The sequence below is a fragment of the Labeo rohita genome, chromosome 18 (assembly GCF_022985175.1).
Source record: "Labeo rohita strain BAU-BD-2019 chromosome 18, IGBB_LRoh.1.0, whole genome shotgun sequence".
Taxonomy (NCBI): domain Eukaryota; kingdom Metazoa; phylum Chordata; class Actinopteri; order Cypriniformes; family Cyprinidae; genus Labeo; species Labeo rohita.
This window is the reverse complement of record NC_066886.1, coordinates 25,052,034-25,063,717: the sequence shown is the minus strand read 5'-3', so window position 1 is coordinate 25,063,717 and position 11,684 is coordinate 25,052,034.

Genomic DNA, 11,684 nt, shown 5'->3' with positions numbered 1-11,684 from the left:
TCACTATTAGTAGAGACACTGCTGCCGATCACTTTTGAGAGACACACAGACTAATTGTACCTAGATGTAATTCACGAGCTTGATCTCTGTCTCGGTCTCTCTCTCTCTGTTTTTCCGTCTGCTTGTCTGTCTGTCTAAACTTCATTATTAACTGCATTAGTCTGCTATCAACGGCTCAAGCATCGTTACTAGATCTAAAATTATGTTTTGGAATTTGCAACAGGCGCTGGATGAGAAAACCGGATGTATGCCTTGAAATGTATCATCTGATACAATGTGCATCACCAGAGTGAATTTTCCTCAGCTTACACGGTTTGAGAGCCTATTGTTTGATGTCTTTCCGACCGTGTACCTTTTGGATGTGGTAGGTTCCTGACTCCTAACGACGGTCATGATCGATGTCTCACATGTCTGGGCTGTCAGCAGGTCATTCGTGGATGGTACATGCCCACACTGTGAGTTTTTATGTCCATGGCTGCGCTTAGGTTATGCTTCTCGTTCGCGAGCAGGCTCCCTTCCATTCCTCCCCAGTCTAGTTCGTCAGGCTGTCAAGGCTCCGCGGCTACATTGGTTAGGAAGAAGGGCAATCTGAGGGTTACAGTTCGGAACGCTCCACTGGGTCAACCCCCTCGGAGGTCCACCTCCTCATGCAGTCCCGTGGAGATGCCAAAAGATGGCGCCGGTTCATCCTGCGGCAGACCCAGCGTCTCTTTCGGTGCTCCAGAGGAAGATCCCTTCTCAGTAGCCTCAAAGACGGGGCAGCGAGGGGGTATGGTGACGTTCCCCAGGTTGAGTGAGCGGTGCACTTGTGCCCGCAAAACGCCACCATCTGGAGAAACCATCCGCGCCTCCCATCCAAGGCCTGTGAGCTTGCACGAGGGTAGGCCTGACAAACAGTTAATGCAGGTACTGCGCACAGCAGCCGACTTCGCCCTCCTGGCGACCAAGTTGTCGACCACCAAGAACGCCCACAAGCCTGCGAAGCGACCCTGAGAAGGGCAACCCAAAGATGGGAGGGATTGCTCTTCGATGATTTCTGGTTCTTTCACCCCGGGTTTTGACTGACACTCTCCTTCTTCGGACTCGGAGCATGTATTCGCCACCACCGCGGGTTCGGGACCAGAAGGTAGGTGCTGCATTAAGCAGCTCGACTCTTCTGCAGGATGCTTCACCTGCCACGTTGAGTCACCTTCCTCCCCTCGGCTGCCCCACCGCAGGTACATCACCCACTCCGTTGATCCCGCTAGCACGCAGGTTGGGGGTGTGGTTAGCTCTTGCCAACCCGTCACGTTGGTTGATTCGACTTTGCTACACGATTCAGTTCACGAGGTGCCCGCCCAAGTACAGGGGTGTCTTGTTCACATCTGTCCACTCGGACACAGATGCCTCTGCATGGCACCGTGGCACATTTCTGGTCGGCGTTACCCCGGAATGTTGCCGCCTTTTCAGTCCTTGTTCAGACCCTGCGTTCCTACGGGCAGGAGTGCCCCTAGGCCAGGTGTCGAGGCACGTGGTTGTCAACACAGATGCCTCCAAGACGAGCTGGGGTGCTGTATGCAACGGGCAAGCAGCCTCAGGCTCCTGGACAGGACCTCGACTGCAGTGGCACATCTATTGCCTTGAGTTGCTGGCAGTGTTTCTTGCTCTCTGTCGGTTTCAACTGATGCTACGGGGGAAACACATGCTAGTCCGGATGGACAACATAGCGACGATCACTTAGGGTCCTCCATTGAAGTCAGACGTAGCTCAAATGGCTGCGTGCCATTCATATTCCAGGAGAGCTGAATTGTGCAGCAGACGCTTTCTCACGGCAGCTCACCCATCCCGGAGAATGGAGACTCCATCCCTAGGCAGAACCTCCACGTGTGGCTTCTGGACAGGATGCAGCAGACCTCTCTGGCCTTCCCCAGGCTGTGATAGATACTATCAATTAGGCTAGAGCTCCCTCTACAAGGAAGTGGTTTGAACTGGGGTCTGTTTGTTGAATGGTGTTCCTCTCGCTGAGGGGATTCTCAGAGATGCTTGGTGGTGCTTTACTTGGTGGAGCAGAGGCTGTCCCCCTCCACTTTAAAAGTTTATGTGGCAGCTATCGCTACGTACCACAATGGGAAGCATCACCTGAACGTCAGGTTCCTGAGAGGTGCTAGGAGGCAAAATCCGCCTCGTCCGCACCTCATCCCCTCTTGGGATCTCTCTGTGGTCCTTGCGGGCCTTGTGAGAGATCCTTTTGAGCCACTTGGGTCAGCTGAGCTGAAATAACTGTCACTTAAGACTTCGCTCCTGATCGCGCTCAACTTCATCAAGAGGGTGGAGGACCTGCATTCATTCTCAGTCAGTGATTCTCACGTGATCCTGAGACCCCAGCCTGGTTATGTGCCCAAGGTTCCCACCACTCCTTTCAAGATCAGGTGGTGAACCTGCAAGCACTGCCCCCGGAGGAGGCAGACCCAGTCTTGGCATTGCTGTGTCCCGTCCGTGCATTGCACATTTACGTGGACCGCACACAGAGCTTCAGACGCTCCGAGCAGCTTTGTCTGCTTTAGAGGACAGCAGAAGGGGAATGCTGTCTCCAAACAGAGGTTGCCCCATTGGGTGGTAGATGCCATCACCTTGGCTTACCAGTGCCAGGGTAAGCTGTGCCGCCTAGGAGTTCGAGCCCACTTCACTCGGAATGTCACCTCCCCCCGGTGAACTCTGGGTCCTCCATGCCCTCCAGTTCGAACTAGGGGGAGTAGTTTGCTACTGTACTGGCAGGGGGGTTTCTTCACCCCCTCCAGATGTTTCTATACCTTGTCCTTTGGGTTTCTTCCCACTTTGTTCCCCTTTCAAAATTGAAAAAAAAAAGAAAAAAAATTGTAATGCATGTAATGTAACATCTATGTTACTCTCATAACCCTCATTCCCTGAAGAAGGGAACAGAGACATTACATCCCTCATACCACAAAACCCTGGACTACGCTTAAATGCCGGGATGCTTCTCGGCTCCTCAGCACAAACCTGAATGAGTGGATGCACGCTGCCATCAAATTCCACTTGCCAATGTTTATTGGCCTTTTCTTCTTAAGCTCAGAGGTGATTGGGCTCCCAAGGGAGACCCATTAGATGTCAGTCGACATAACGTCTCCGTTCCCTCCTTCAGGGAACGAGGGTTACGAGAGTAACGTTTCTCTGCATTGTAAAATCAAGTACTTTAGTGTAGTTTCATTTCAAACGATCATCCTAATCAAGCCGACTCAACATGAACAGAAGTAACTCTGCTCCTTGAGCGGATCCGTCCTGTAATAGAACCTACCAGACACAAGCAGTGCTCTTATCTCACTGTCAGCCTGACAAAGACTAACTAAATCTGTCTGGTGTTTTATAGTTTTGTAAAGCAGCAGCTGAGAGACAAACGCTGTTCCTGCACTTCACTTCAGTCCTTCACAACGGTCTCTAATTACACGCCTCACTTTAATAGAGCTGTTGGTGAACCACAGCTCACTTTTTACACAACTGTCTAAACACAGCTGCCCTCCACTCACATGCACACGCACACACACCCACATCTCCTCAACAGTCACTGTAAAGACACCCGACAAATGTGCATCAGTAACAGGATGAAGGAAACTTATCAGTCTGTTTAGATTCAGATTCAGCTTAAATAGCATTCAGCCATGGCCTTCCTGTTCATTTATAAATAAATAAGAGAGTTGGGAGAGCTGGGAGAGTTGCTATGGAAACCATAAAACAACAGCAGTCAGCACTTTACATGAGATTCATGACATTATTTTAGAATATTGTGAGCATATGCTTGAGTGAAGATCTGTAATGTCTGAATGAAACACTATTAAAGTGCCCCTGTACCTGTCATGCAGTGTAACACAGCTCTAAGTGAATGAAAACATCCAAGTTTTAAATCTGAAAGTGCACAAGTTATTGCCTCTCAAAAGAAAGAGTCAACTCCGAGTCATTCAAACAAGTCATTTTTATAATGAATCCCAAGCTGTTTCATGTTGACGTCAACATTAAACATTAGCATATTGCCCACCCATTTGTTGTGCACACGTTGTGGAGGAGAAAATGAGATGGGAGTTTTTCGACATACCCTGTCTTGAACCAGAGTGCACAGAGTACGCATGTGCATCGCAGAGCTAGACAAGACAAGCATTTGTGGTTAAAAAGTATATACATATAAATTTTTTACGTTTGTTTCGCTAGATAAGAGCCTTATTCTTCAGCTGGTATCATTTAGAGCCCTTTGACGCTGCATTAAAAATACAATTTGGACCGTGAACCTGTTGGCCACCACTGAAGTCCACTATATGGAGAAAAATCCTGGAATGTTTCCTTAAAATTTCATTTTATTTTTTATTTTTATTCTGAAAGTGGAGTAATTCTTTAAAAATGTTTGGTCTGATGTACTCTGTAGCGTGCAAAATACGTATTTAGTTATGCGTGTTGTGTTCTACTTGCCTGTGTGATATTCTCCTAGTGTCCAAAACTCAAAAAAAGGTTTACTGCTCCAGACTCTGGTTCCCTGTGTGTTCACCAGCATCCTGAAAGATAACTGTCTGTTATATTCAGCAACTGTGGAATATTTGTGTGTTTGGTGCTACTTACCTTCATCAACGGTCAACTCTACTTTACCAGCTCTGTTCTTGTTGCTTAAATAGTGCACTCAATAAACCATCCTTGTTTCACCATGTTATCTGTGAGTCTGTGTTCCCTGACAATTATATATATATATATATATATATATATATATATATTTTTTTTTTTTTTTTTTTTTTCATGAATATTTCAAATCAGTTTTTATTTTGCCATTTTAACTTTCAAGTTTTAGTAATGTTATGTTTTTGTCATTTTCAATTTTAGTTTTAGTTAATGGTAGTAACGCTGTCTTGGGGCTTTTTGTTTGTTTGTTTGTTTTTGGTAAAACATTATAGACATTATGTTTTTTAACCTTGCATCCATGTCAGCCTGTTGTTCGGGAACTCCCAAAACCAAAATATAAACCTTTAATAATCCATAATAGGGGCACTTTAAGACTCACACACTTCAGTTCTGTACTGCATTTACGTAGGTCTGGATGCGTTCATCACACAACATTAAGTGTGGTGGAACATGGTGAATCTCTGACAATAATATTGTCTTTAAACAATAGTATACTATACTATAGTAATATATGTATATTTAAGGGTTCAAGCGCATAACGCTGAAACCCTATTACAATTGTTAGAATGGCCAAGGGGCAGCAATCTCCACCTAAAACTGATCGGGCAGACCAAACCGTTGTAGAGACTTGAAACTTGGAGGGATGGTAATACTCACACCGTCTACAATGGCCCTGTCCAAAATGGCACCCTAAATCTTCGGTTTCAGTGCGTGCTCGGCAGAAGTGAGCTTTGAGGGTGCATAGTGGCCGCAAAGGGGGCGCTCACAAGCACCCTTCTGAATGTTAAAATGATGAATGGGACACCCTACAGTCACGTGGACCACACGCGGGAGCCATTGTAAGTCTGTAAGACCGCAAGTACACTTGAAGTTTTCCATTTGGGACGGCCTGATGGGGGCACTACAGTGTTCAAAAGTACAAAATAGCTCATAACTCCTAAACCATTAGTCACAGGCTCAAGTGTCTATATCGTTGGAAACCTAGACTCACAACGGACAAAACGCATGCCTCGGATTCGATCGTCAATTTTCAGGTATTTTGGATTTTTTTAAAAACCTACTTTTGCTAACTAGTCCTAGGTTTTTTTTTTGTTTGTTAGTTTTTTTTTGTTTGTTTTTTTGCCCAATTGGAACCAAACAAGTGCAGAAAAATGCTCTTGCAAGTGAATACCAATAATTATCAAAAAAAAAGTTGAACTTTCAATGCCATCATAGAAGGATGCCAAAACTTTTGAAAGGGTCAGGGCCACTTTTACTACAATGGCTATAACTTTTGAACGCAATGAGATATCTTCACCAAACTCAGAACACTCATGTAAGAGGTCAATCTGAGGTCACACAACTACGTAACTATGCAACTATTAGTCCAATCAACAAGAATATTGGTATGCAAATTTGGTGTCTTTCTCCAAAGTGCCACAAGTTACATTTGCATACCTCAAAAAACAAGGAAGTTTGAGCACCTATTAGACAAGGTTAACAGGGGTCAATCAGAACAAAACTCAGTGGGCCTGTTTGACTCATGGCCCTAAAGGTCTGTGAGAAATGTAAAAGTAATCGGCCACTGGGGAGGCAATAATGCATTTTTCAACAGCATAATTGTATATTGCATGGCTTTCTCAAACATCCACACATTATTTAAATCATATAATAGACCTCCTCATTCTGAATGACTTTGTCTCTAAAACCACTTCTGTTTATTATTGGCTAATAAAATATTAAATCTCAATTTAGTATTATCAGTACAGTTATTTAGTTATGTTATCCTGGTATCATGGACTCGCTCTTTCATTTCATACAAACGCAGCTGCTGCCATTTTGCAATGACTGTTTTGTACACTGTAATGGATTATAAGATAACTAACAAACTGGTAAGGTTTGAAACATTTTCGTCTTAAATCAACATCTTTTATCAGCATTATTATTTAAGTGGTGAAATGCTATGTAATAAGTGGTATGACTGCACATAAGCCTATCCCTATGTCCATCTAGTCTAGTAATAAGCAGGATAATGTACATCCAGCCGGTTGTTATCACAAAATAAACCCCTTCAGACTTACACAACAGTCCTCCGCTGTCAGGCTTTATTCTGCAATAACAGCTCAACTAATGGAACCTTATTTTAAAGTGTTACAAAAAATTCTTACTGACTCCAAACATTTGCACGTGTTTTAATAAAATTCAGCAGAGACTGTGTTTCCACTGTTTGTTGTAGATTGTGGATGAAATGCTCTAGCAATGCTCCAGCCTGCAGAGGGAATCAAACACAGACAGAATGAAAAAAACAAAAAAAAAAAAAAAAAAAAAAAAAAAAAAAAACACTTAGGTGGATATAGCTGCTTGTCCTGTTATTTTCACACTGATCCACCCATACAGGCTTGACTAGAAAAGTGAGAAGACTTCCTGTGCACCAGACTGTTTTTAATAATACAATCCATCCGGTGATTAAAGCAGATTTCACAACACAAACCAATGTTTTGATAAGGTTTCGCAACTGATGAACTCACTTCATGGGATTTATGTGACACGAAAGGGAGTGTAAATAACTCAACTGTCATTTTCACATTGATAACTTCCTTGTAAAGTAGCTTCTCTGTTCACACATTCGGTGATAAAAAGCTCAGCAGCCTCATACGGGCCATAAAACACATTTAGTTAATAGTGATGTGTGAGAGTCTGAATTAATGCTGCAGATCCTGAAGATCAGAGACAATCCTAATCAACTCACACATTGAAAATACATACAACTGCCAAAGACTGAAAAAAAAAAAAAAAAAAAAAAAAAAAAAAAAACAGCTCCTCCCCTAATTCTGCTGTTGCTATGGTGACAGATATTGTCAGGGCATTTATATTGATCTTTTTAGAAACAGCTTTGTATTTAAAAATTCACCTTGTCTTTAAGTCTTTTATCAATATTTCAAGAACATCTAAGTCTTTTTATTTTGTGTATATGGATAGTTGATACGTGACATCAAGCAGTGAAAGCTTTGTTCAAAAAATTCCACCTAATAAACTGAAAAATTGCTTTAAATTTTAAAGAGGAAGTCCACTTCCAGAACAACAATTTACATATCAATTTACTCACCACCTTGTCATCCAAGATGTTCATGTCTTTCTGTCTTCAGTCGTAAAGAAATTATGGTTTTTGAGGAAAGCATTTCAGGATTTTTCTCAATATAATGGACTTTATTGGTGCCCTGATTTTGAACTTCCAAAATGCAGTTTAAATGCAGCTTCAAAAGGCTCTAAACGATCTAGCGAAACAATCGGTCATTTTTTTCAAAAAATAAAATTTTGTATACTTTTTAAGCACAAAAGCTTGTGTAGCACAGGCTCTGGGATGCGCGTCCATGATGCTACAAATTAGTAATGGGTCGTTCTTGAACGATTCTTTCATTTTGAACAAATCTTTAATGTGAGTCGGAAATGTTGGTGAATGATTTGTTCAGTCGCGCATGCGCAACATCCTATTAGGTTCTGTACTGGAATTAATTCACCTGTTTCGAGTCTTCTGGTTTTTTGAGTCATTCGTTCATCTTATGGGGCTGTCACGTGATGAACTAATGACTCAAACCTGAAAACTTGTCAGATAAGAGGTGAGGTGAGCTAATCATAGACTAAAGACCCAGGTAAACAATTAATTAATCTTTTCTGTTTCTTATAGCATTATAGTTTTGTCTTGTTTTTAGTGTGATCAACGTTTGTGTAAGCAGTAGATGTGTTAGGGAGGTAACACATAACATTTTAATTATATTTTGCTAAAATGAACGAAAAAGATTAGTTCATTTTGCTGAATGAGACTCAAAGGTTGGAGTCTGTAAAATGATCCCATCACTACTACGAATCACATGTAAGTTCATCGTCTGTGTACGGAGTATAGCGAAAAACTCCATCTTATTTTCTCCTACAACTTAAGAGGAACACATCATTGTACCTTTTTGTTTGTAAACAGCCTTTACAAACTTACTTGCACTTTCTTAGTATTTGCGTGTTCACTTTGTAAACACTGGGTCTGTAGTTCCGCCTATGTTCCGCATGACCTTTCGACTTGATTCAATAGTACGTAGGGTCATGAACGCGCATCCCAGAGCCTGTGCTACACAAGCTTTTGTGCTTAAAAAGTATATAAAAAAATTATTTTCTGAAAATAATGGCCGATCATTTCTCTAGATAAGACCCTTCTTCCTCGGCTGGGATCATTTAGAGCTGCATTTACATGGAAGTTCAAAATCGGGGCACCAATGAAGTCCATTATATAGAGAAAAATCCTGAAATGCTTTCCTCAAAAAACATAATTTCTTCACGACTGAAGACAGAAAGACATGAACATCTTGGATGACAAGGGGGTGAGTAAATTATTTGTGAATTGTTGTTCTGGAAGTGGACTTCTCCTTTAAGTATAATCAAATTACCTGTTAATGTCATTTCAACAATTTGAAAGTATTTTTACAGTACTCTATATTTCATCTACAGTATACAATACCATTTGAGAGAAAATTAAAAAATTAAGCAACATCTAACAAGCAAGAGTGCTGATAATCAGAACAGCATGATTGTGAGTGAAGTATTTATTTTACAACAGCTCAATAAGCATGTAATTAATATCAGACAACTTATGTTTCAGATGAGAATGGCCAGGTAGTTTGCATATTTCTCTAAGCCAATGAAAGAAGATCCAAACAAAGCCAAAGTATCAAAATTTGTGTTACTGAGCAGGACCAGAACTTCTGTATGTTTGCAAAAATATAAGGGTTTGATAAGGTTTGATAAAGTTAAGGTAAATTGCAAAACACAGAGAAAACGTGTAGAAACAGCAACATAATAAAAGAAAATTTATCATTTCTTCTTCTAAGCATAAATTCATATAATAACCAAACACCTTGATGTTTGGATAAAAAAAAGTATTAGAAAGAAAGAAAGAAAGAAAGAAAGAAAGCATAAATAAGAAAAAAGAATCAAATGAACAAACAAACATGCAGAGGAGAATACAGGTTACCACAGCAAAATATACCAGGAAAAAACTAGGTAACACCTTATTTTAAGGTGTCCATAATACAGACTAATTACCTAATTAAGTACTTAGTAGTAGCTGTTGTACTTACATAAAACAAAATGTACTTACCAACTAAGTTATGGAACCGCCTGTAATTACAGTTGTAATTATGTAGATGTAATAGGCAGCTACTGTTACATATATGCAACAGGCAGAGTCTGTTACACAGCTACTTGTACATTTAAGTACAATCTTAATACACTTTATTTTAAGTAGCTTATGCCTGTGTAATATTCTGTACTTTTAATGTAATACGAAAGGTATTACATGTATTTAAGTTGTGTACTTGTGGGTTAAATCAAACTAAGGTGCAGCTGGATAAGGTGTACAGTATATATACACATGAAGTACACTTAAGTACAATCTTGATAGACTTTATTTTAAGTAGCTTATGTCTGTGTACTTACATTTTTAATTACATTGTATAAAGTGTGCAACACATATGTAACAATCTTTTGGTTACATATGTAGCTGTGTAACAGACTCGGTCTGTTACATATGTAACAGTAGCTGCCTAGTACATCTACATAATTACAAACTGTAATTACAGGCTGTTTCATGTTCCATACTTAATTACATGGTAAGTTTTGTTTCATGTAAGTACAGTGGCTACTACTAAATACTTAATTAGGTAATTACTCTGTATTATAATAAAGTCCTTAAAATAAAGTCTTACCAAAAATGATATATCCATGCATAGAATATATAAATGAATATGTATAGGATATACAAATATGCTGTTTATGTCCCCAGATATAAGCAATAATTGACAGAACTGCACACCTGGTTAAGTTAGACCCATAAACTTTATTTCTCAGAATCTCAAAGCCTCTACGTCCCCAAACAATACATTCAGTATATACATTTGGCGAGAGGAACTGTACAGATATGTTAGTGCATACACGGAAGAAAATGTACACAAACCCATTTCAGACATTTGGAAAAATACACACACACATACACACACACACACACACAAACACACACACTCACATACCTCTTCTACTAGTACTCTTGTCAGCATGGCTGGAAAGATGCAGACACAGATGCACACGCATTTCTCCACAGAGATGAGCGGAAATGGAGCTACTGACAACATTAAAGCCAACAGAGATTCACTCTCTTCCAATGCGCTCCCTCATCCTTCAGTCTTCATATCTGTCCTCTTTTCTCTTGTTCCCCTGATATTTACTCATTTAATTTTACTCTTCTGTCGTTCCCAGCTCATTCAGAATCTCCCAATATTTTATTCTCTTCTAAACAACCGTCTAACATGCCTGACCTCATCTGTTTGCCTATACTGAAAAGAAATGTTACTTTAAATCTGAATGTTTAATGACCAATAATCTGTCTTTTCAATTCCTTAAATAAAGTCTTAAAATAAACTCAAAACTATTTCAGCACATAAATCATGCTTAAAAATGTATGAACTTTACTGCACAGATTAATTCTCAAATCTTTTCTCTTCTGGTTAAATTTGAATGCATCAGCTGGTGTTTTGGTGATTTTAGTAAATATCTGAAGTCATTTAGGTGCAGTACATTGTTCAGAACACCAGCCAGCATCAACACTCTTAAAAATAATGTTTCCAAAATGGGGGCTCTGCATTTTTGGTTTCCCAAAGAAGCATTCATTCAACAGTTCTTAACCCTCTGATGCTCACTGCGTGGCAGACCACTTTTTGACTTTTTGAGCACTAAAAACAAAAATAATAAAAATTATAATAATAATAATAATAATTATATAACAGAGGTTGCAGTAGACTTTAACATTGTCTGTCTATTATTAGCGTCATTTTAATTTTCATATTTTAATTAAAATAACACATTTGTTTGCTTTTATTTTTGTTTACATTTTCATTTTAATTATGAACCTACAGAACGATATAGGCTTATTTATTTATTTTGAAAAGAACAGATGAACAGATGAACAGATGAGACTGTGTAACTTTTCATGTTCTTTTGGTCTATGCTGTTTA